At 36.8% G+C, this 23,425-nt stretch overlaps 1 protein-coding gene and 1 pseudogene across 4 annotated transcripts in view; both read right to left on the bottom strand.

The window, feature by feature from the left end:
• Positions 1-23,425, bottom strand: part of PPARG (peroxisome proliferator activated receptor gamma) — a 134,591-nt gene that overhangs the window by 84,427 nt on the left and 26,739 nt on the right. The window contains exon 1 of one of the 4 annotated variants that reach the window (XM_077751577.1): positions 14,662-14,853. The exons of the other annotated variants lie outside the window; for them this stretch is intronic. The gene's annotated coding sequence lies outside the window, so the exon portion shown is untranslated. Of the gene's footprint in view, positions 1-14,661; positions 14,854-23,425 lie in introns of those variants that run through there. 4 annotated transcript variants of the gene reach the window in all.
• On the bottom strand, positions 8,856-9,175 carry LOC144221181 (NADH dehydrogenase [ubiquinone] 1 alpha subcomplex subunit 3 pseudogene; annotated as a pseudogene).

Below are 23,425 nucleotides of genomic sequence, written 5' to 3'. Positions count from 1 at the left end.
TATCTTTTATATACCATAAAATTCATTTCAAGCATATGAGTCAATGAAATTTAGCCAATTTACCGAGTTTTGTAACCATCATCATAAATTAGTTTTAGAACACTTATTACCCAATTAGATCTCTCATGCTGATTTATAATCAATCCCAGTTCCTGCCCCCCAATCGCAGGCAACCATGAATCTACTTTTCTGCCTTTATAGATTTGCTTTTACTGGACATTTCACATAAATGCAATCATGCAATACATGATCTTGTGTCTGCTTTTTTTTTTTTTTTTAATTAAGTAGGCTCCACTCCAATGTGCGACGTGAACTCACTATCCTGAGATCAAGAGTCACATGCTCTACTGACTGAGCCAGACAGATGCCCCTCTGGCTTTTTTCACTTAGCATTATTTTTTTTAATGTTTTATTTATTTCTGAGAGAGAGAGAGAGACAGCATGAGCAGAGGAGGGTTAGAGAGAGAGGGAGACACAGAATCTGAAACAGGCTTCAGGCTTTGAGCTAGCAGAACTGCGAGATCGTGACCTGAGCCGAAGCCTGACGCTTAACTGACTGAGCTACCCAGATGCCCCTTAGCATTATTGTTTTAAGGGTCATCCATGAGGTAGCATGTATCACAAGTAAGTTCCTTTTTATTGGTGAATAATCTAGGCCAGGCTGCATATGAATATACCATATTTTGATTTTCCATTTAGTTGATGGACATTTAAATTGTTTCCAATTTTTGATAAAAAGTTTTTAATTCTATACTTTCAATTTTCCTTCACTTTAATGATAAAAACTGAAATAATTTATATTTTAGATTATCTGGGTAACTGGATACTAGCAGGTTCAGTAGCAGTTTGTATTTATAATTTCATAAACTCAAATATGGCGTCCAGTACTACTACTTAGTTGTTCAGGATTCATGACAGAAGGACACAATACACAAATGATTCATTTAAGTGAAAACCTAATGACAGATTCAGTGATACTGTCAGGAGGACTGTTCCACAAAAAAGTTCAATCAGAGAAAAGTTGAGAGAGAATTTAATCATATATATGGCAATAAACAGCACTGTAGAGCCTCAGAAAGCATATGTTATAGCACTCATTTCTACTTTGAATTATTAACTTGAATGTTAAGGATTTTGTAACTTGTTATTTGATTTGTTCTGGTTGTATATAGGAGCTATACGCATTAAAAGTTGATAGCTACGGGTGCGTGGGTAGCTCAGTCGGTTGTGTCCAACTTCATCTCAGGTCATGATCTTGTGGTTTGTGAGTTGGAGCCCCGCACTGGGCTCTGTGCTGATAGCTCAGAGCTTGGAGCCTGCTTCAGATTCTGTCTCCCTCTCTCTCTGCCCCTCCTCTACTCGTGCTCTGTCTGTCTCTCTCTCTCTCAAAAATAAATATTTAAAACATTTTAAAAATTTATAGCTAGTTTTGTACATATTTAAGTTACATTATAATAAAAATTATGTGAATGCTGAGAATCATAAGAAATTTTTTCCTTAAAATAAGTCTGTGCTTTATCAAATAAGACATAGCTTTATAAATAACTGAACCAGACTTTAAAAGTGTTTCTAACTCTCTCATTTTATAGATAAAGAAAAAAGAAGTGGTATGACTTGTACAAAATTATACAGCTACCTAGCGTATAGAGCTAGGTCTAAAATATAGACTCTTCACTGCCATGGCTATAAAACATTTATTTCCAAGTTGTATACTGTTAATCTCATTGAGCCTTTAGTCATTTTATCCATGGAGATATCCGCAGAGATGAATCATGAAACAGATTCATTTTCTAAGTCATATTTTTCTAACAATGACTGAATAATGATTACAATCCAAATCTTTGAGGACCTAAGATCTGGTATTCACATAGCTGGCACAGGAAAGAAGAAAAAGATGTTTTAGCTAAATTCAAGAGTCAAGAGGCATAATGGTACACATAATTGGAAAGTGGAAGACCAGGATTCAACCTTTGGTTCTGCCACTAACTCTATTTATAAACTGTTTCTGTTCACAAAACCACAATGGCTCTGGTCTTAATTCCCCATTTATAAAGTGTAAATAAGGAAAGGAGGTAGATTAGATGACTTCTAACATTTTCCTTTACCTCTTCCATTCAATGAATTGTAAGTGTTTAGGTCTCATCTATTATAAACTTTTGCTAATTAGAATTACACATAACCTCTGCATGGGTTAATAATATTGCTATAACCCACCCACACACCTACCTACTCATCTGCCTTATTGTTCACTATTTCCTAACACATAACTTGAGTTCTATTCAAAAGGATATATCTAGTCACTCTTATGTACCTAAGGCATGGTAGGTGTTCAATAAATGTGGAATGGATACATTAACATGTGAATTAATGTGAATTAATATGTATATTCTTATTTCTGCTATCCACCATGACTTGTTTCTGGCTTCTTGATCTCATTTATGCTGTAACATTTGATGATATTTCCTTGATTAGCAAAAAGTAAATGATCTTTGAGCGTCAATTTATTATTTCTAACTCTTGATAATTCATTGACATAGGGTCAGTACCACATAATACACCTAAGTTGTTTCATAGGTGTGTTTTATTCCTCCAGGAATGCTATCAAATCCTTTAAAAAAAAACACAAGAGGATATGCCTTTTACTTCATTTATTCTTTTTAGTACAGCATTAGGTGTTCAAGACTTGACTGATTGTTAATTCCAAACAGATAATACCTTTGAAAGGTCTTTTCAAAGGCCTTCAGGAAAGTATACTACCCTAAACTTAAATGTCCACAGGAAACTCAGCCACCTTATATTTTACTTTCAGAAGAGATTCTAAGAAAGACGGTTACTATTCTTTGAATACTGCCCCTATACAAACTTAGAGACCATTATTCAAATACAACATTCCTCTTCCTTACATGCTTTTCCCAGCTAAAGAACCAGTTTGTCACATTAGTGCTCTGGACCAGATTCAGTTTTTCGTACTTGAAAATTCTAGTATAATAATTCCTTGAGTTGAACACAGAAAGAGGCTCGAGCTGTGAAAGGGCACAGGGTTCTAAACAAGGCTCTATTACTTATCAATGTCTTTGGGCAAGTCAATGAGCACTCCTAGGCTTCAATTTCCCCATACGTAAAATGGAAATTAACATCTACTCTGCCCTACGGGGACATTATGAGGAGTAAATATTTTACTATCTGAAAACAACTTTACATGTTTTAAAACTCTATGCAAATGTAAGATATTATTATTTTCCTATTGTTGCCAGAACACTAAAAGCATTTTCCTTATGGTTATAATTTAAGAGCTCCACTCAGTACATATTAAAAAAATATACATGTGTAAGAAGGTTGAAAGGAACTACACTATTTTAGTTACTTCTGGGTGATGGGATTATGAACGATTGTTTTTTGCTTTATATTTCTCTGCATATTTTTCAATAGTAGCTACCACTCTTAGAATTTCAAAAGTTACAAAGGCACCTGAGTGGTTCAATCAGTTGAGCATCTAACTCTTGAGATGGGCTCAGGTCATGATCTCAAGTTGACTCCAACTTGAGAGTTGGAGTTTTAAATAGAATAAAGACATTCTACAACAGTAGAGTATTAAAAAATAAGAGCTGTTGGGACACCTGGGTGGTTCAGTCACTTAAGTGTCCAACTCTGGCTCAGGTCCTAATCTCATGGTTCGTGAGTTTAAGCCCCACATTGGATTCTCTGCTGTCAGCACAGAGCTCACTTGGGATCCTCTGTCCCCTTCACTCTCTGTCCCTCTTTGTACCACCCCTCAAAAAAATAAATAAACAAAAATAATAGCCTTCAAGTCTGGAGGACTCTTAAAAAGAGAGTATTTTATGGTTAATAAAATTAAGTTTCTGAATAGATTATTTAAGTAAATGGAAGATATTCAGCTAAGTTTTTCAAAGAGCAAGGTTATCAAGAATAACATGTTTCCATTTTTCTAAAGAACTATTATCTTCCATCTTTTTTTTTTTTTTTAATTCTGTGAAGTGCTTCTACTAGATCTCAGCATCACCAGTGCTCATAGAGTATCAAGAGGTGAGAGACTAACAACATGGAAAACCTCAGACAGGAAGCTTAACGTTAGTATTGCATAAAAGATACCACAAACTCCTGACCTGGTTCTTGTCCTCCGCATCTCCCATGAGCAGCCAGTATTAATCTGGTGGATCTTGTGATGGTCAGAATGCATTCACAAATCACTTTCCAGCTCAGCTCACATCTTATTTACTGAAAATTCTGATCAGTAGCCTTCTGATTCCAGTACCCTCCTAACCCTAATATTATTTCTCCTTTAATAAGTTCTCCTCATTCCCAGCCCTGACCTCCTGATTAGTGTCTCTGAGGGGTGAAACAAGATGATCCTACACTTTATTACCCAGCCTGGGACACTTTCAAGAGTGAAAGAGGGCAATATTAAAAACAACATTTGAACAACAGGTATACACCAAGACTGTCACAGGCAACCAGGAACATAATCACTTTAAATTCAGCAGAGTGGAGCCATTTGGCCGGCTCAGCATGTGACTTTGGGGGTGGGGGATGGTCACGAATTCAAGCCTCTCTCTGGTCAAGGAGGTTTCATCAGAAAAAAAAAAAAATCAGCAAAGTGAGGAGATCTAAGAGAGGAGAAGTTTCATGATGTCTTTGGGCCTGGCCCTGAAACTAGGTCAAGGCTGCCATTATATTTCTGCACATTGCCTTCCACTTCTAATGGTTGTTAGCTTGTGAATGTAGGAATCATATGAACACTTTTATTGGAAATTTATAATTAAAAGTAGTGAAGCAAATTTTCTTTGCTTGCTTTTCTTTTCTTTTTTCCTTAATGTGAAAGGTTCACACAGGGCAGTTGTTTGGCAAAGGAGGGTGTGAATTGCAAAGGTTTTGCCCTAGGCTGTCTTGCATTAAGAATTGTTGTATCTGCAGAAATGCTGATGCATAGGAGCACATGTACCCCAATGTTCATAGCAGCACTCTCCACAATAGCTAAAACATGGAAAGAGCCTAAGTGTCCATCAACAGATGAATGGATCAAGAAGATGTGGTTTATCTATACCATGGAATACTACATGGCAATGAGAAACAATGAAATCTGGCCATGTGTAGCAACATGGATGGACCTTGAGGGTGTTATGCTGAGCGAAATAAGTCAGGCAGAGAAGGACAAATATCATATGTTTGCACGTATAGGAGGATTAGGAGGAACTTGACGGAGGAACAAGGGGGAGAAGAAGGGCGGAAATGGTGGGGGAAAGGGAGAGAAGCAAACCATGAGAGACTCTTGAATGCTGACAAAAACTGAGGACTGATGGATGTGGGGGGAGGGGGGATGGGCATGGAGGAGGACACTTGTGGGGATGAGCACTGAGTGTTATGTGGAAACTAATTTGACAATAAACTATTAAAAAAAAAAAAAAGAATTGTTGTATCTGGCCACTTTTCAAGCAACCAGATGTGAAATAAGTAATGCCCACTTGGATTACAAATCTCGTAATATCTTTCAACATAAATAACAATAACAGTCAATATATCTATTTCTAGGCTTCCAAGAGGTGAGAGACATTAACCACACAAGAATCACACTCTAGAAAAGCTAAAGAAGACAATGATTCTGTTACAAATACTATCAAATGATAAAAAAAAAAACTTATTTCAAAGAAGGCTGCAAAATAAAGTTTGTTTGATGGCTAACCAAAGCATCAATAGTAGTAAAGACCAGAATAATACAATTCAGTAAATTTGTAACGCTTGGGAAATCTTAATCATAAGTCTTAGCTATTGAAATGATTGTATTCTGGGGTTATTACTAAGTCTGCTATGGTCCCACCCAGATGACCTAAGGCAATATAGGCTTTGATGGTACCAGTCCTAATATATTCTCTGAAGAGTATACAGAACTCTCACATTGACTAAAAAGCACCTTAACATCAAATTCCTAACAACAAAACCCTTTACATCCATCTGAAACTACAAGTGAATGAATTTAGCTACCTTGAATGAAAATTAACAATAAATTCTATTATTCTCAGCTTTGTAGTATAATGGTGATCCATCAGATTAGGCTAGTCTGATAACAGTTCATACTACTCATGTCCATAACCATAAATGAGATTAAGACATGGGTATATACAAAATGAAGGAGAAAAAATTAAAGATAAACTTAAGAGCAAAGAAGTTAAAACTGCAGAGAGCTATACAGTGGGATAATAGAGATAAAAACAGACCAAGTGCACAGGGGAGGTAAATGCTGGAACACATACTATCTACTGGAAGAATTCAGGATAGGGCTATTTTTATCACAAAGTATAAAATAGTAACACCTGTATAGTCTTGTAAAGTGTCCAAAGCAGTTTTACATATATTATTGATTTAATCTCAAGAGGTAGAAATTATTTCCATTTTATTGAAAATTGAGACTCAGGGAAGCTAAGTGACAGCCTAGAACATGTGACCAAACAGTAAACTCTGAACTTAAAAATTTAACACAAATTAATAAACATTTGCTGAATGAATCCAGTCAAAAAATTTTCGCTATTTACAAGACACTGTGGGAAATATAGAGAAGGGTAAGCCTGCCCTTAAGGAATTTATATCTTGGTGAAACAAGCTGCAAAGAGGTGAAAAGTTAAGCAATGATTCATGATTAGAATAAGATTCTAGCCAATGATAGAAGAGATGTCACAAGGCAGCACCTGTTTAATTGCCAAATAAATGAAAAATGACTAAGTTTCACAGGGACTCCTGAAGAGCATGTCAGAAAGGGCTGGCTCATAGAAAAGGCTCCATGGAAGAAATGGGAGGCTGGCTCATAGAAAAGGCTCCATGGAAGAAATATAAAGCAAGGGCTTATATAGTGAGCAAGATAAAGATACTACAAGAGTGTGACCTCTTCAGAGGCAAAGGCCATGTATCTATGTCACTTTCATACTGATGTCACAGAATCTCAGTAACTTATTACATGATTAAAGACCATCATCTGGCCAAATGATGAACTGATTACCAACTGGATGAATAAACACATGGATGGGAAGTGTGGAGCATTCTAGACAGGGGGAAGGGGCAAAACTATGCCTGGGGGATAGTGAGTGCAAACAAACTAATGTGCTTATCCGAGTTCTTACAGTTAGAGGATGCAGCAGGAGTCAGAATTTAGGCCTCCTGACTTCCAGTGAGGAACAGAGGTGTAAAGGGAAAGAATACAGGTTTTAAAATTAGATGAACTTACTCTAGAATCCCAGCACCACCCCATGCCAGGGCTGCAACTTTGGGAAGCTACTGAATCACTTCAAGTTTCAATTTCCTCATTTGTAGAGAAATTATGTATGTAAAGCACTTAGAAGTGCTTGGCACAAAGTACAAATGTTAGTCTCCTTCTCCCCAGACTCCATTTTAAAGGGGATTTTATTTTATTAAAAGATTCACTTTGGTATTGCTACCATTGGAAATAGCCCACGTGCAGGTGACTCATGACTTAATCTACTCAAATCTAATTTAGGTGTAACTTTTCAGATGGCTCTTTACTGCACACATATCTGTAATGTCAGCAGAATAATTTTGAAAGAGCTGAATTATATTTGGAGTCAGTGATCAAAGAGTACACATTTTGATAAAATTAACAGTGCTGAGTGAGGCACCTGGGTGGCTCAGTTGGTTAAACGTCCAACTTTGGCTCAGGTCATGATCTTGCAGTTTGTGGGTTTGAGCCCCATGTTGGGCTCTGTGCTAATAGCTCAGAGCCTGGAGCCTGCTTCAGATTCTGTGCCTCCCTCTCTCTGCCCCTTCCCTACTCACAGTCTCTCTCTCTCTCTCTCAAAAATAAACAAACATTAAAAAAATTTGAAAAAATTAGCAGTGCTGAGGAGTATACTGATATACCTGGTTCTACTAAGTTAAAATTGTATAAAACCCCAGCTATTAAATAAAAACAAATGCAATACAACTTTCATTAACTATTAAATACCCTTACTGTACTGAAAGTTGTTCCTTTATCTTTAGAAAAAAATGGACAAATGCTATGGGGGTTGGGGAGAAAGGCAGTTAAGAGTATTTGTTTTTAAAAGCAGCTTCCAGACTATTTGCTGAGATAATCTTTAATATTTTCTAGATCTTCAAAAAAATGTCCTGCTACTCAAAGTGAAACTAAGACATTAAAAGTTCTCAAATCACCAATTCAGTTATCTAAATTCAATTTAAATTTTGTTTCACCCTAGAATATTTACTAAGACAGAAAAATGGCTTATCGTGTTTAAGAAAGATTTTATAGAACCAGAAGTAAAATGGGTTTTCTCGTTGGCTGAGTTAACCAGAAATTCAATTTTACCATTGTAACATTTCACATGATTAGATTCTGGGGAAAGGATTGGAAAAATTAATTTGACAATCAGTAGCATAATGCCATCTATCCCTGTGTGTCAGGTAGGTACACATTCCACAGAACCAGCCATTTAACAGCTCCATCAGAGAGCAGACCCGTGAGTCCTTGCCTTTCTTGCACTGCTGTGTCTTCTTTCTGGACCCTGAGATACTAATTACCCTGTCACTCAGGCTGCTCCTTCCTCAAGGCTGTGTCTTAGGCTCTTTCACAATTCTAATTTCATATGCTCTCCCTAGGCAATCCCATTATAGAAGGTTTCAAATATCATGGATGTACTGAAACCAAATCTGTATCCCTGCCCTGGTTGCCTCTTCTGTGCTGCAGCTCTGCGTATGAACATCTATTGAGGATGTCCACTCAAATACCTCACTGGCAACTCAACAGCAACTGGTCAAAAACTGCAGTCATTACCTATTCCTCAAAACGTGTCTCTCTCAGTGAGCCCTATCTTTATTTATTTATTTTTTTTCTGGGGTCGCTTTTCACATTTTATTGGCCACAGGGGAGGGGGCCTCCTCCACATCACCGGAGGTGCTCACAGTTTCTTCAGCCACTCCAAGCTTTGACCCTCAGGGTCCTGGGGGTGGCTGGGCACGTCAGACATGTTCCCATCATCTCGGAGGGGCACTGGATCGGTGTAGGGCGTGACCTGGTTGATCATGGTGGTGTATTTGGTGAAGGGGCTGATGGTGGGCAGAATTATAGCGAGGCCCCCGATAGTGAAGGACGCGACCAGCACCGGCTCCTTGGCCCAGACATCCTTGAGGAAGGTGGTGAGTCTCCTGGCCATCTTGGTCTCTGCGGCAGCGGCCGCCGCCCTATCTTTAGTATATAGCTCCAACAATCTCCCAGCTGATCATGCCACCCAAAAAGGGAATCTTAACTGACTGCTATAATGCCCACATGCAATCAACCACTACATCCTTTTGATTCTACCTGTTAAATACGTTTAGCCACTTCTCTCAATCTTCTCTATCATCCTTAACCCAAGATATTCTCATCTCTTACACATATCTTTGCTGTAGCTTCCTACTTGGGTCTCCCTACATCTACTGGCCTTATCGCCTTTCCAATCAATTCTGCACCTGCAGCCAGATTGCCCTTTTATTTTATTTTTTTAATGTTTTATTTATTTCTGAGAGAGAGAGAGAGAGAGAGAGAGAGAGAGACAGAGAGAGAGAGAGACAGAGAGCAGGAGAGGCTCAGAGAGAGGGGGAGACACAGAATCCGAAGCAGGCTCCAGGCTCTGAGCTGTAAGCACAGAGCCCGATGCGGGGCTTGAACCCATGAACCGTGAGACTATGCCCTGAGCCGAAGTCGGACGCCCAACCAACTAGGCCACCCAGGAACCCCCAGAGTGCCCTTTTAAGGAGGCAGCTCAGATTACATCACTTCCTTGTTGAAACTCTGTACTGACTTCTAATTGTCTTAAATCTACTGGAATAATCTGGTCCCTGTTTACCTCGGAACCCTCTTTTCACTTCTTTTCTTCATTTAAACCAGTAAGTAAACTATGCTTTTTTCACCTCAGGGCCTCCACACATGTTATTTCCTCTGGAACGCTGCTCTTCTCAGGGCTCCCTTAAACTAACTCCTGTTCTCTCTTCGACTGTCAGCATAAAAATCTCTTGCCCAAACCCTCAGATGAGGTTAAACCATTCAATATGATTCCTATTACCTTTCTCCTCCCGCATACACATCATTTTAGTTATTCCTTGTTCATTTTCTGCTTTCCCACTGTATTTTAAACTCAGTGATGATGGGATCCCTGCAGTATCCCCATTCTGTCACAAAGAACACTGAATAAACCCTTAGTGCTGGTTGGCTTTATTAATCTGTTGTGTTATTCTGGTGAGTCACTTAACTTTTCTAGGCCTTCTTTGTAAAAGGAAAGGCATTGGATTTGATCAGCATTTCTTAAACTTACTAATGTATGGGTTCCTTTTAAAGGAAGAAAAAAAAAATCTTAGATACCTGCCAAGGTTGTGTCCTCAGGTTCCCCAGAGGTCCTATAATCTCCAGTTGAGAAAAGTGATATAAGAAACCGTTGAAATGTCCTTGAATTGTGAAATTTTGGCTTTTTCGTAATGACCTTTTAGATTATTATTAGTATAAAAATGCAGTATTTTAAAATTCTAAAACTCTCAGATCCCAAGAATATATTTGTGGATCCTTCCTCAAAGAATCTTTGGATCTCAGTTTGAGAAAGAGATGGCCTCTTCCAGGTCTAACATTGCATCATACTAAGAAAATGGATGTTTATTTGTTACCCCTCTCCCATTCCTCCACATGGGCTCATTAAACTGAGATTTGGGAAAGAATACAAGGAATTCCACGGTATAAAGGCATTCAGAAAAAAATCTTCCATTTGAAGAGAGAGTCCTAGGTGCTCATTTTGGTTAACAGGATGAAAGTCAATGTGTGTGGCAATGAAAGGCAGATAGAAAGTATTTCCCTGAGCTCAAATTATCTTTTTTATTATACACAGAAGTATGAGAGAACACAAATTAAAAAGTGAGAGAACAATAAAATGGCAAAATGCAAACAGCCCAATTAAAAAAAAGAAAGGCAAAGGACGTGAACGGACATTTGACCAAGGACATACAGATGTCCAGCAAGCACATGAACAGATACTCAAGATTATTAGTCATCGGAGAAGTGCAAATCAAAGCTGCAACGCGGGTACAGTTCACACCTACTAGGGTGGCTATAATCAAAAATATGGGAAACGACAAGAGTTGAGGAGGATGTGAAAATCAGGGCCCTCGTACATTGCTGTTAAGAATGTAAAACAGTGCAGCAGCTATGGAAAACAGTTTGGTGGTTCCTCGAAAAGCAAACACAGAATTATCACATGAGCCAGCAATTCTACTTCTAGGTACAGACCTAAAGAATTGAACACAGGGATGCAAACAGATACTTGAACACTTAAAGGTTCATTGCAGCCTTATTCACACAAGTCAAAAGGTAGGACCAACCCAAGTGTCCAGCAACAGATGAACAGACAAGCAGAACGTGGTATGTACATACAATGGAATATTATTCAGCCAAACAAAGGAACGTAAGTTCTGATATGTGCTACAACATGTATGAAGTTTGAAAACATTGTGCTAATAATGTGATATAAACCATACACCAAAGGACAAATACTGTATGAACCCATTTATATGAAACAGCTGCAATAGGCAAATTCACAGAGACAGAAGGTAGAACAGAAATAACTATGATCTGGGGGGTGGGTAATGGGGAGTTACTGTCTAATGAGCAGAGTTTCTGTTTGGATAATGAAAAGTTTTAGATATAGACAGGGCTGGTGTGTGTCCAATGTCGTGAACGCAATGTCACTGGATCATATACTTAAAATGGTTAAAATGGGGCCAAAAGACACAGGAAAAGATGCTCAACATCACTCATCATTAGGGAAATCCAAGTCAAAACCACAATGGGATCACCTTACACTTGTCAAAATGGCTAATATAAAAACATAAGAAATAACAACTGCTGTCGAGGATGTGGAGAAAAGGGGACCCTCATGCACTGTAGGTAGGAATGTAAACTGGTATAGCCACTGTGGAAAGCAGCATGGAGGTTACTCAAAAATTAAGGAAAAAAATACCATATGACCCAATACTGAGTATTTCCCCAAAGAAAGTGAAAACACAAATTCGAAAAGATATATGTACCCCTATGTTTATTGATATGGAAGCAACCTAAGTTTCCACTGATAAATGAATAGATAAAAACAATACATACACACACCATGAAATATTGTACAGCCATAAAAAAGGATGAGATCTTGCCATCTGCCACAACATGGATGGACCTAGTATTATATAGTGAGTGAAATAAGTCACACTAAGAAAAACAAACAGCATGATTTCACTCATGTGTGGAATCTAAAAAAACAAAACAAAGTAATAAGCAAAAATAGAATGAGACCTATAAATACAGAGAACGAACTGATGGTTGCCGACAAGGGAAGTGGGGCAGGGGCAAAATGGGTGAAGGGGAGTGGGAGATATGAGCTTCCAGTTATAAAAGGAATAAGTCTTGGAAATGAAAGGCACCGCACAGGGAGTTCAGTCAATGGTATCATAATAGTGTCGTATGGGGACAGATGGTGGCTACACTTGTGCACACAGTCTAACACACAGAAATGCTGAATCATTATGCTGGACGCCTGAAACTAATGTAACACTGTCTGTCAACTGTTCTCAAATTTTTAAAAAAGAAAAAAAGAAAATGATTAAAATGTCAAATTTTATGTTAAATATATCTTTCCACAATAAAAAACATTGACAGAAGAACTTGCCTATTTACTGGTTGGACCACTAAAAGGTTAATGACCTAATAGAGGTAAAAAAAATATACAGTACATTGTTTTAATTGAAAAACTTGTTCTAAATCAACGATCTCAAGAATTTTCAGTAATAAGTGATCTAATGATCTAGTCATATTTTGGAATTATGGAAGTCCCCATAACTAGTTTATCCACACCTAGCAGTACAGATTCTAATTCTTTGGCTCAAGTTAATTACTAATCATCCTTAATGATGAATATTAGATGCCTCAAGGATAAATGAAGAAGAGTTGAGCTACAAACCTAAACATTCTGATTTCTTACTATCCTTTATATCTTTTTCTAGTAGAGGTGATAATATGTGACTTAAATGACTACCAAAATCAAGGAGAGAAAAGTTAGAGCACATTCTGCACAGTAGGTTCTAAGAGAAGAACTTAACGTTACTTCTTTCAATTTTTAACTTACAGCACGTATGCTTTATGAGGGAAAACAGAGAACTCCAGTGCCATTCAGACGCTAAAGAATTATTTTTATTTGTTCAGTTTGTTTGCTTTGTTTTTCAACTTGATTGTAACAGAAGTGCCATTATTGGCTGAAAAACCCTGGGATTTTAGCACCTCTTTTGGGACATGGATATATGTTTCAAAGAACTTTCCCAAATGTATCAGCTGTACTGTGGAACAATGATCTCTCTTACTACCTTTCAGATTTTGAGTTTGAGTCCTTTCTCAACAGTGCCAAAAAGTCATTCATGCCAGCTGTCATCTTACGTTCTCTGCTACAGTCTTCATTCTCTTTGATTTGGACTCTTCACTCTTTTAAAAATATTGCCAAGTAAGTGAAAAGAGACAATGTCCTTCGTTTTACTCAAGCTGCTTGGAATTAAACCCCTAAGTGAGAAAGGTAACATCTATTCATAATAAATATTCTGTTCTTCAGGCTTCTCTTTTCTGGATTTCTTACAGAATGCCCAGAGGCCAGGCTCTCAAATTATCTAAATATAAACAAAATGCTTGTTTCCTGACTGAGACCTCATCTGCCAAGATTCCACTAAGACTGCTGATTTATAGGTGGCTCTAACTCTCTAAGCACAGAAGGCTGTAGCAGAGGTGGGGACACTGCCCGTGGTCAGGCAAACAGAACAGCTAAAATAAAACCCACAGCACTCTAAAGAGGAAGGAGCAAATTAGGGTAAAGCATCCAGTTTCCTTCTCTTTTACCACTCCATACTTTTTACTCTACCTCTCATATTCTCAATTACAAGATAATCTTTACGACATAGCTTATATGTGTGTCATAGTAAACTGGTGACTCTTAAAAGAATACTGTGTATTTTGAAAAAACTAAATACTCAAAATTGAACTTTAAAGGAAGAAATTAAAAAATCGTTTATCCGTTCCTTTGAGTTCATATTTTCACAGGATGGCTGACTCTACACGCTATGCTATGTCCACTCAAAACCCAGGATAACTAACTAAACAGCTTCCACTCAGCATTCAGTTTTTTGATACTTGGTTGTCCTGCCTGATATTTCAGTTTCTATCCAAGAATCAAAAAGCCATTTACTGAAGTCTGCATTTTTATGTAACCCATGTAAACAAATACTGTAAATGTGTAACTCAGGGCAAGGAAAGACCAATAGTAATCTGCAAGCCTGAAGTCTGGTAATGAAAGGGATAAAAAGACATCTTCAGATCACCAGATCACTGAAAGTGAAGTTGGCTAACAGTGAAATGTCAACTCTGGCTTTAATTCTTCATCAGAAAGATGAGAAGAATCAGTGACTCTCAAAATAGCACTAAGTAAAATTCAAAATATTCTAGAAAGTAGTATAAAGTATGTAAAAACATGGCATTTGCAAAATTATTCCTGTAGTCAGTTTTCTCACTTAAGAACTGTGCCCAGAGGTGTCTCTGTTGATTCTGGTACGGCTGTCCCGTCTCCACACACCAAGCATTAAAGCTACAAACTGGCTTACTGTTTGAGTGGTCTGAAAAAAAAGTATGTTCCTGGGGCGCCTGGGTGGCTTAGTCGGTTAAGCGTCCGACTTTCGCTTAGGTCATGATCTCGCGGTTCGTGGATTCGAGCCCCGGGTCGGGCCCTGTGCTGACTGCCAGCTCGGAGCCTGGAGCCTGTTTCAGTCTGTGACTCCCTCTCTCTCTGACCCTCTCCTGCTCACGCTGTCTCTCTCTCTCTCCTAGAAATAAATAAAACATTAAAAAAAAAATTTTTGAAAAAAGTATGTTCCGTATCACCGAACTGCTGTAAATTTAAATCCATTTCCTCTAGTTCTCAGCGTCTTTTGGCAGAATATTTCTAAGAGTGTAATAAACTATATTGTCATACTTCAGGGTTTTTATAACTCCATCTACTTGGGGTTGAGGAGGTAATAAGAACTCATAAGGAAGTAAATGTATTATGGTGACATTTTATAACCTTTAGCTAGCCTGGGGACAACTGAAATCATGTGTTTAAGATGGAAAGCATTACTAAATTTGGGATGACTTCTTGTGGCATTCTTTTTCCTTACACCAACATCACTAAATTTGTTCAGAAATAGATTTCAGGGTTTTTTTTTTTTTAAATCACTTTTCCTTTAATAATGTAAAACAAAATTCCTTTTCCAGAAAGGAAATGTTCTTGGTAAATTTTAAATTAATAAAAGATGGGAAACTAGGATACTAATTAATTTTTAAGTTACTACAAAAGATAATTTTGAAAAATCCTGAGATTTCCATTGAATGGTTAGTCAATTCCCCTTGTTTTTGTTGTTGTTTGTTTGTTTACAAGAAATTAGCTGAGCAGCCAAATGAAAAACAATTAAAATGATACAAAAACAAGGCAGGTACATGACTGTTATAACATAATTAACATGCCTCTGAGTTCTCATGAGGGAGACTGATAAGAACGATCAAAGTAGAGAAAAAACCTGGAGAAAGTACTATACTCTCTACTGGTACATTCTGTGCTGTAACTCACCTTTCATTCATTTACTAAATATTTACTGAGTTGTTACTGTGTAGCAAGCATTATGCTCTATGGAGAACAGGATATAGTCCTTGCCTTCAAGAGTTTGCAGTTAGCAATACACTCAGACATTTTAATAAGTTTTACTAAAGGAGAAAGGAATATATCCCAAAATTTTGATTTGTGGACTTCAAATTCTATAGATTTCCTTTGAGCTCTAATTTTAGTTACCTCTGCCTGCAAATTCTTTTGATATATAAAGCTGTATGACTGCCATACCTGTGAACAGATCAAAGTTGACGCATTCTACTTGCTTGGAAAATTAAGTATTAGAAGGGTCTTTAACGATCAATTTGTCTAACCTAACCTAATTTGTCTAACATATGGGGAAACTGAATCTACAAGAGGGAAAGATATCTGATTAACGTCACTTGGCTGCCATGTTTTTATTTTAATTATTATTTTTTAAAAAATTTTTTCTGAGAGAGAGAGACAGCATGAGCAGGGAGGGTCAGAGAGAGAGAGAGACACAGAATCTGAAACAGGCCCCAGGCTCTGAGCTAGCTGTCAGCACAGAGCCCAACACAGTCGGACGCTTAACCGACTGAGCCACCCAGGTGCCCCCATGTTTTTATTTTAATGAGCTTTTCTTCCGAGTAAGACATAACTTTGGGAATATCTTTATAACTAGTGCTTTTATAAATCTGTGCTTATCTGACACCTTTCTTCTTTACCCTACCTCTATCTCCACTGGGAGAGTGGTCACATTAACCTCATAATCCTTTCTTCCAAACTTAGAGGAAGCAGTCTTTTCTCCCCAGAGAGTCTGTTTCTTTTGAATGGCTATCCTGAGACCTCACCCCTATACTATTTCCTCTTTCTCCACTGATGTGCTCTCTCCTGACTTACTGATCAGCTGCTCTAGAAGAAATGTCCTCCTTGCTGCCAAAATTCTCAGTGGTCTAAAATCATTTCCTTTTCACATACCACTTATTACCCTCTAAGCTCACTGAAACACCCTTTCTAGAGTGTTGGACATACACTCTAATCTTAAATGATGGTCTCCTCCTTTTAACTGTTAATGGCATTATTTCATTCTTCATTCTTCTTGATCTTATGCTGTCACTTTATATTTTATTTCAGTAAAAAAATACATGAGCTTGGGAGGCAGAAAGATCTCTGTTTCAATCCAGATTCCACCCCCCACTGGCAGGGTGCTTGCTCTCAGGCAGGTTACTGAACCATGCTAAACTTTATTCACCTGTAAAATAGGGATAATCATAATTCCCATTTTACAGGGTTATTGTAAAGACTAAATAAAGTTATACATGTAAAGTTATTACCACAATGCCAGGTAACAAGAGATACTAAGTGTTGTTTTCCTTCCCTTTTCCTAAAACTCTCTTTATTTGGTATCGATGATACCTCTCCTTCCTCTCTCTCATCTTCATCTTCCAAACTTCACCTGTGTGTTGTTTTTGACTTCACCTTCACTCTGTGCCTACGACACGCAAATCAGCAAGCTAGTTCCACCCGCTAAAATGAGGCTCATCCCATCTTCAGATCTCTCGAGTTTATTTCTACTTAGATATTACACCTTTTACTTCAAATTCAACAAGTCTATAAGCAAGCTCATCTTTCTTCCCGCAAGAGTCCCTCTTCTCTATTTCTCTGAATATCTCACCTCTGTATCAGCCAAAAGTTCGTCTTTGACCCTTTTTTCTTTCATCCTCTTCATTTCTTATTTAGTCACCAAATCTTATAAGTTATCAAGATATCTCTTTCACGTGCCCCTTCCACAGAGAGCTTCTGTCTTACCTCTTCCCCATCCCCACATCTTCAAGTTCCCAACGCCTCCTAGACAAAGTCCAAGTTCCTCAGTCCAGTGTTTGTACCCTGCCAAACCCAGCCCTTTTCCTCTGTATGTGAGCTTCCTACTGACTCGAGTGCAACATGCCCACCAATAATCTTGAACTTCCTACCCCATGATGCCCATGTTACAATTTCCAGCTTCTTCCTCCTCATGTAGCTATATCCTTACTTCCAGGTGCAAGCATCTAATGAAACTACTCCCAACTCCAGCTCTGCATGTGTGTTTTCTGCCACAAATTTGTACTACACGTTTTTCCTCAGTCACACATTGCCCAGCTCTGTTATTTAATTCTCTCAGGTATTCTCTATGTAGAGATAGGTACTGTCTTTGACATAAGACTGTGAGCAAGAACTGTCTCATCTCTGTTTTGTCTAAAAGAGTGCTGGCTATATAAAAGTAGTTCAATATATACTTGTTTAATGAATAATACACATAAGCCAGTTACCAAAAAAAAAAAAAATTTCAACACAAATAACTGTCCTAGCCCTTTCTCTGACTTAGAAGCCCTGCTTCAAATGCAATAGAAAATTGAAATAAATGTTCTTCATTCCTGAATTATACAGGTAAAAAGTAGCCAATTAGTACTTCTGTGTTTTTACAGATTCACTTTCAACATTTGCAAAAAGAAAAAGCCTATCTAAAGGTTAAATCTACAAAATTATAAATATATATAATATCACAGCAATTCTCTTCTTAAAATAAGTCAATTCTGTACATCCTTTGCATCTCTGGTTGGTAAATTTTAAAATAATATTTAGGCAAGCCTGCATATAAGACTATGTTTAGTTAGTAGAAATAAAAGTATATCTGAGTCATTTAATTTTAATTACAGTATCATTTTCATACTGGAACAATATTTGCTAGGAATTGTGTTACGCACTAGGGATACCCAGAGGATAGCCTCTGCTCTCAAGAAGCTCACTCCTAATACTGACTATAAAATCATTAATAGTCTGTATAATGATCAGTATATTCTAGTTATGAACCAAATGTTGTGAGAGGAACCACTGAGCAGTTGGCGTGGCTGAACCACAATACTTGTGGTAGCAAATTGGAGTGGGCAGCCTAAAGGGCTACCTGGGCTGACCACAAAGTTTCTAATGCTCCCTGAAAGGAGGGTAAAATGGAAACACACAGGGTTTTACAAAGGTAACTGTCAACTTGGAGGGTGAAATGAAAACAGTAAACTGTTGAGTCAGATAACTTGTAATTTTCAGGTAAGGAAAATCTTAACTAAATCAACATCAGAGAAAATAAAAGGTTGGAAAAACAAATCAGTAGCAGCAATCAGTAGATTCATATATAGAAAGTTTTTTTTTCCTCCTACCACATTTGGCACTGGAGAGCAGAGGTGTACAAAAAATGTATACTTAGATTCTTACTTGCTGTTGCTATTACTTTTATTCCAAAGTCTGATGGATAAAAATAGTCTATATACTAAGAACACAGCTTGGCAGCATTTTTTAGAACTTCCATGTTTCACTTAAGGTGAAAGTCAAGTCACTCCAACACATTCCAGCTACCAACCCATCCCAGGTCAGTTATTCTTTAAAAGGATGTGAACTTAAAGGAAGTTAGTCTACTTCGTCAGACACAGAGGCACTGCACTTTTTCTGGTAAAATGTGGTAGAGTACAGATCTCTTAGACATCATTCTTTACATATTGGTGCTTAAAATAAAATTAAAAAAAAAAAACAAAGTAATACAATGAAGGGGCTTAACACTTTTCTTGAACAAGATATTTTAAAAACATACTAAATAGTTGCAGAGATTCTTTGAACTCCTATCATACAGATAAGCATTTAAGCAAATTATTGCGTAATTTCTTATTATGTGGCAATATATTATTATGGAGTCTAAAGTTAACTAAATGCAGAAATATCTCAATAATTTCAACAAATGGCTCTTGCTACTAATGGGCCCCAGCAGGTAGAATAACCAGGTATGTCCCTATAAATCCTTAAATTGCTGAAAACACATAATCAGCATTAAGGAAAGAAATAGTAGCAGGTCAGAACACAAAAACTGTTCCACTAAACAGTGCATTCTGTTCCACTTTAACTGGTAATAAGAAGTACAAAATAGGGGTGCTTGGGCGGCTCAATCAGTCAATCATGTTACTCTTAAAATTTCAGCTACAGTCATGATCTCACAGTCGTAAGATAGAGCCCTGCATCAAGCCCCACTCCAGGCTCCACGCTGAGTGTGGAGCCTGTTTATTCTCTTTCTCCCTATGCCCCTCCCCTGCTTACACTCTCATCTCTCTCTCTCAAAAAAAGTACAAATTAAGGAATAAGTATATGCATTTCTGCAAAGCAACAAATAAATACATTTTCAAGACACATTTCCAACAGTGCAGCCTCAAAAATTAGTATGTACTAGGAAACAATCATCCTGATGGCCTAATACTTGTACAGTATTACAATATAATGGAGTGGCGTCTACTTAAATCCCACCCTTTTAAAAATGACTTGGATTTGGCCAGTGAGTGAAGCACTGATGAGGATGTCCTGGTGACTTTTAGCTTGAGTAGGATGGAATAAGTCACTTGTCCTCTGTCCATTTTGATTTCATTTGGAGAAGATGAAAATTTAAGGCAAAAATTCTAATAATACCTTAAAGCTATATATTGCTGTAAGAATTTCCAAAGCCCTTTATATATTTGATCTTACTTGAGGCTCACAATAAATATCTCCCACCTAACAGATAAAGAAATTGAGATCCCAAATTTTAGGGAACTGCCAATTAACAGAAGAGGAAAGATTACAATCCAGGTATCCTCAACTCCCAAAACAGTGATGTTCTCTGGAATGGCATAGTTAGCATTTTTCTAAAACATATCTGGAGGTCAGTGTTGGTATAAAGTCTCTATAGTAAAGAGACTGGCTAGCTCAGTAGGAGGAGCATGTGACTACTGATCTCTCGGTTATGAGTTCCCCCACATCGGGTCTAATGCTTAAAAATTAAAATCCTTAAAAAAATAATAAAAATAAAAATAAACATCTATAGGAAAAATCATCTTCACTGTTTGTATGTAATTATTATAATACTTCCTGAATGGTACACCTTATATCTCCAATGAAACCAAGAAAAAATGTTTCATGGTTTAATAGGCTAGATTTCCCTGCCATATTCAAAATAGGTTGCTTTGAATTCATTCTTGTCAATTATATTTATACGTCAGTGGTTCCTTCTGAACACAAAAAAGTGCTCTCATCTGGAAGAAGTTCAACAACACATTGTTAATACTCTACTCCTACAAAATAATTTTAAAGCTCCATGGGAATTTAGATTTGCACAAGTTATTAGGATGTGACCTTTCCCTTAGATTTCTTATTTTAGGATTGACTTAACATGGTATTTCCCCAGTGGGAGCTGTTGTACTTCCTTCGCAGATAAGAAAAATAGCAATCACAAATTATAGTGAATAAACTTAGGAAAACATATATTTCTGTGATTCAGATGAAACCAAAATCATAAAAGTAGAGCCCGCACTACATATTCCTTGAGTTTGAGAGGAAAGCCATGTGGCTTGCTAACAAAAGAAAAGAAAAGTCATGCCATTTTGGTATTTCCCTGAAATTTATACTTAATTGTTTTTTGTCCCAGCTACCAAGTCTTATGACTTTTAAAGATTATTAAAGATGTTTACGTCACTAAATTTCCTACGTCCTGTCCACTGAGAGTATAAAAGTTTAAAAATATCAAACTTTTAGTAATTTAAATGATTTCAGATCACAGGATCTGGACTGAAGGACAAGGAGTTCATCAGTACAAAGAAAAAAAGTTGAATAACATGAGAGAGATCACAGTTACTTCATGTTCCACAGAACAATAGTGGCTTCCAATGACTGACCTCTTACTACATGACACCGAGGTAGAATTTAGGCATGTTATTTGTAATGTAGGAGTTATTCAAAGTAGCCAAAGAATCAAGCATGCTATAGCTAGGACTCTTAGAGCTCCTTCTTGGTATTTTTTTAAAAGGCAAACAAAACTGTGGAAGGGGAGATGATGAAGGCATGTACATTTTTCCTAATTAGGTACCCAAATCATTTTATATAGTGCTAGTTAATGAAAATATTAAAATTAAGAAATTACATAAAGACTAAAATATTTTTCTTCTAAGAATGAAAGTATAGGATGTAAGTGAAAATTAAGGAATTGTCAAAAGTAATTTTTTGTATTCTCTCTTATCAGACATATTTGTACAGCAGACTTTTTAAAAATTTCTTCAGAACACTGCTTCATTTATTATTCAAGAATCTCAAATAATCAAACCTACCACACATTCTGCAGTCTAACAAACTGTTAATTCAGCGTCTTTATATCACAGAACTTTCTCTTATAGGCTTAATTTTTAGGAGTTAACCCTTAACATTTTACAGCTGCGACTAACATTTTTAAGTAAAGCTGGTAGCCACTGTGATTGACACACATTTTTTTTCAGAAAATATTATGTAGACAAAGTTAGGTTTTAAAACATTGTTTTTGAATGGAACGAGAATATAGCAAGCACTTATCACGAGTCCTTAATTGTGTAGACTTTGGGGGCCAGGGATAGTATGTAGTTATCAAATACTACATAGACATATCAAAATACATGGGTATATTAAGAACTGGAAGGCAACTTATAGAATAGTTTGAATAACAACTTGAGATTACAGATTATTTTCAATGATCTGTATTGTTGTTATCACACTGGTTATTTGATATTTTAAAAAATACTGCATTGTAGTTAAAAACTATAATTTCTATTTGTCATTAACTGTGACACTTAACAACAACTCAACAACTCAAATTAAAGTTTAGAAAGAAAAGCAGAGACAATCACACCTCATCTCTTGCCTGTTCATTGTTAATATATTTTAACCATGTAATTTTGTGCCTTAGATTTTTCTCTGTATCTTGATTTTGAAGTGATTATTCCACTCGAATATTCAAAACACAAATTTAGAATATTTGATTTGGATAAATCTTTTTTAAACAACTGATCTGTATCCATCTCTCCAGAAGTCCTACTCTGTAAAACTCACATTTTCAAAAGCAGCCCTTCCTTTCTAACCAGAAACATGTGGATTTGAAGGCCATTAGGGGACCTGAATACAGTCTTTACCTTTTATTTAAATTTGGCATAACCTCAGGAAATCATCTGCAACTCCTTGCAATTAAGTAGGTTTTTTCCTAACCCAAATCAAAACAAAACAAAAAGCACCAAAACCCCCCTCTTACTCTGATACCTAAACTTGGTGAAGCCTCTCACTCTCCACCTCATTTTGCTATCACACATACAAAGCCACTGCAAATGATAATATATTTCTATGAAGAGAAATCACTTAAATGTATACTTTGGAGGAAATACATCTCTGTTGATATTGCTGGTAAGATGTCTCCAGAATAATCTGAATGTCTTAAATACTAATGATGCAAGACTAATGCAGTTGCTCAAATCCCTTAACATAAAAAGTCCTCTTCTGGCAATGTATCTGAACATAGTCATTTTTCAAAAAATGAAATACGTGCGTGAAGATATTCACTATATGTAATGATACAGAATAGTCATCGTATAATAATAAAAAACTTGAAACTACCTCAAAACTGGCTTAGTAAGTCACGTAGTATATGTATTATTATGTTGCCACTATGACAAATCTGGACGCCAGGTAGAAACAAAGAAAGATTTATGTGATCTAAAGGTAAAAGGAGCAAAATGCTACATATACTGTAATTACTATCAAGTAAAAAATGTGAACACATTAATAAGATCTGGAAGAAACTATGCAAAAATAAGAATGTGATCTTTTTATTTAAAAATATATTTTCAGCTTTTCATTCATAAAGATGTCTTAAAAGAATTTAGTATAAAATGAAATAAACCAAATAATCAAAATTCAAAAGCACT

Source organism: Crocuta crocuta, unplaced genomic scaffold, assembly GCF_008692635.1.
Source record: "Crocuta crocuta isolate KB4526 unplaced genomic scaffold, BGI_CrCroc_1.0 scaffold69-1, whole genome shotgun sequence".
In the NCBI taxonomy this organism is placed as follows: Eukaryota; Metazoa; Chordata; class Mammalia; order Carnivora; family Hyaenidae; genus Crocuta; species Crocuta crocuta.
This window is presented reverse-complemented; position numbering and strand designations above follow the sequence as displayed.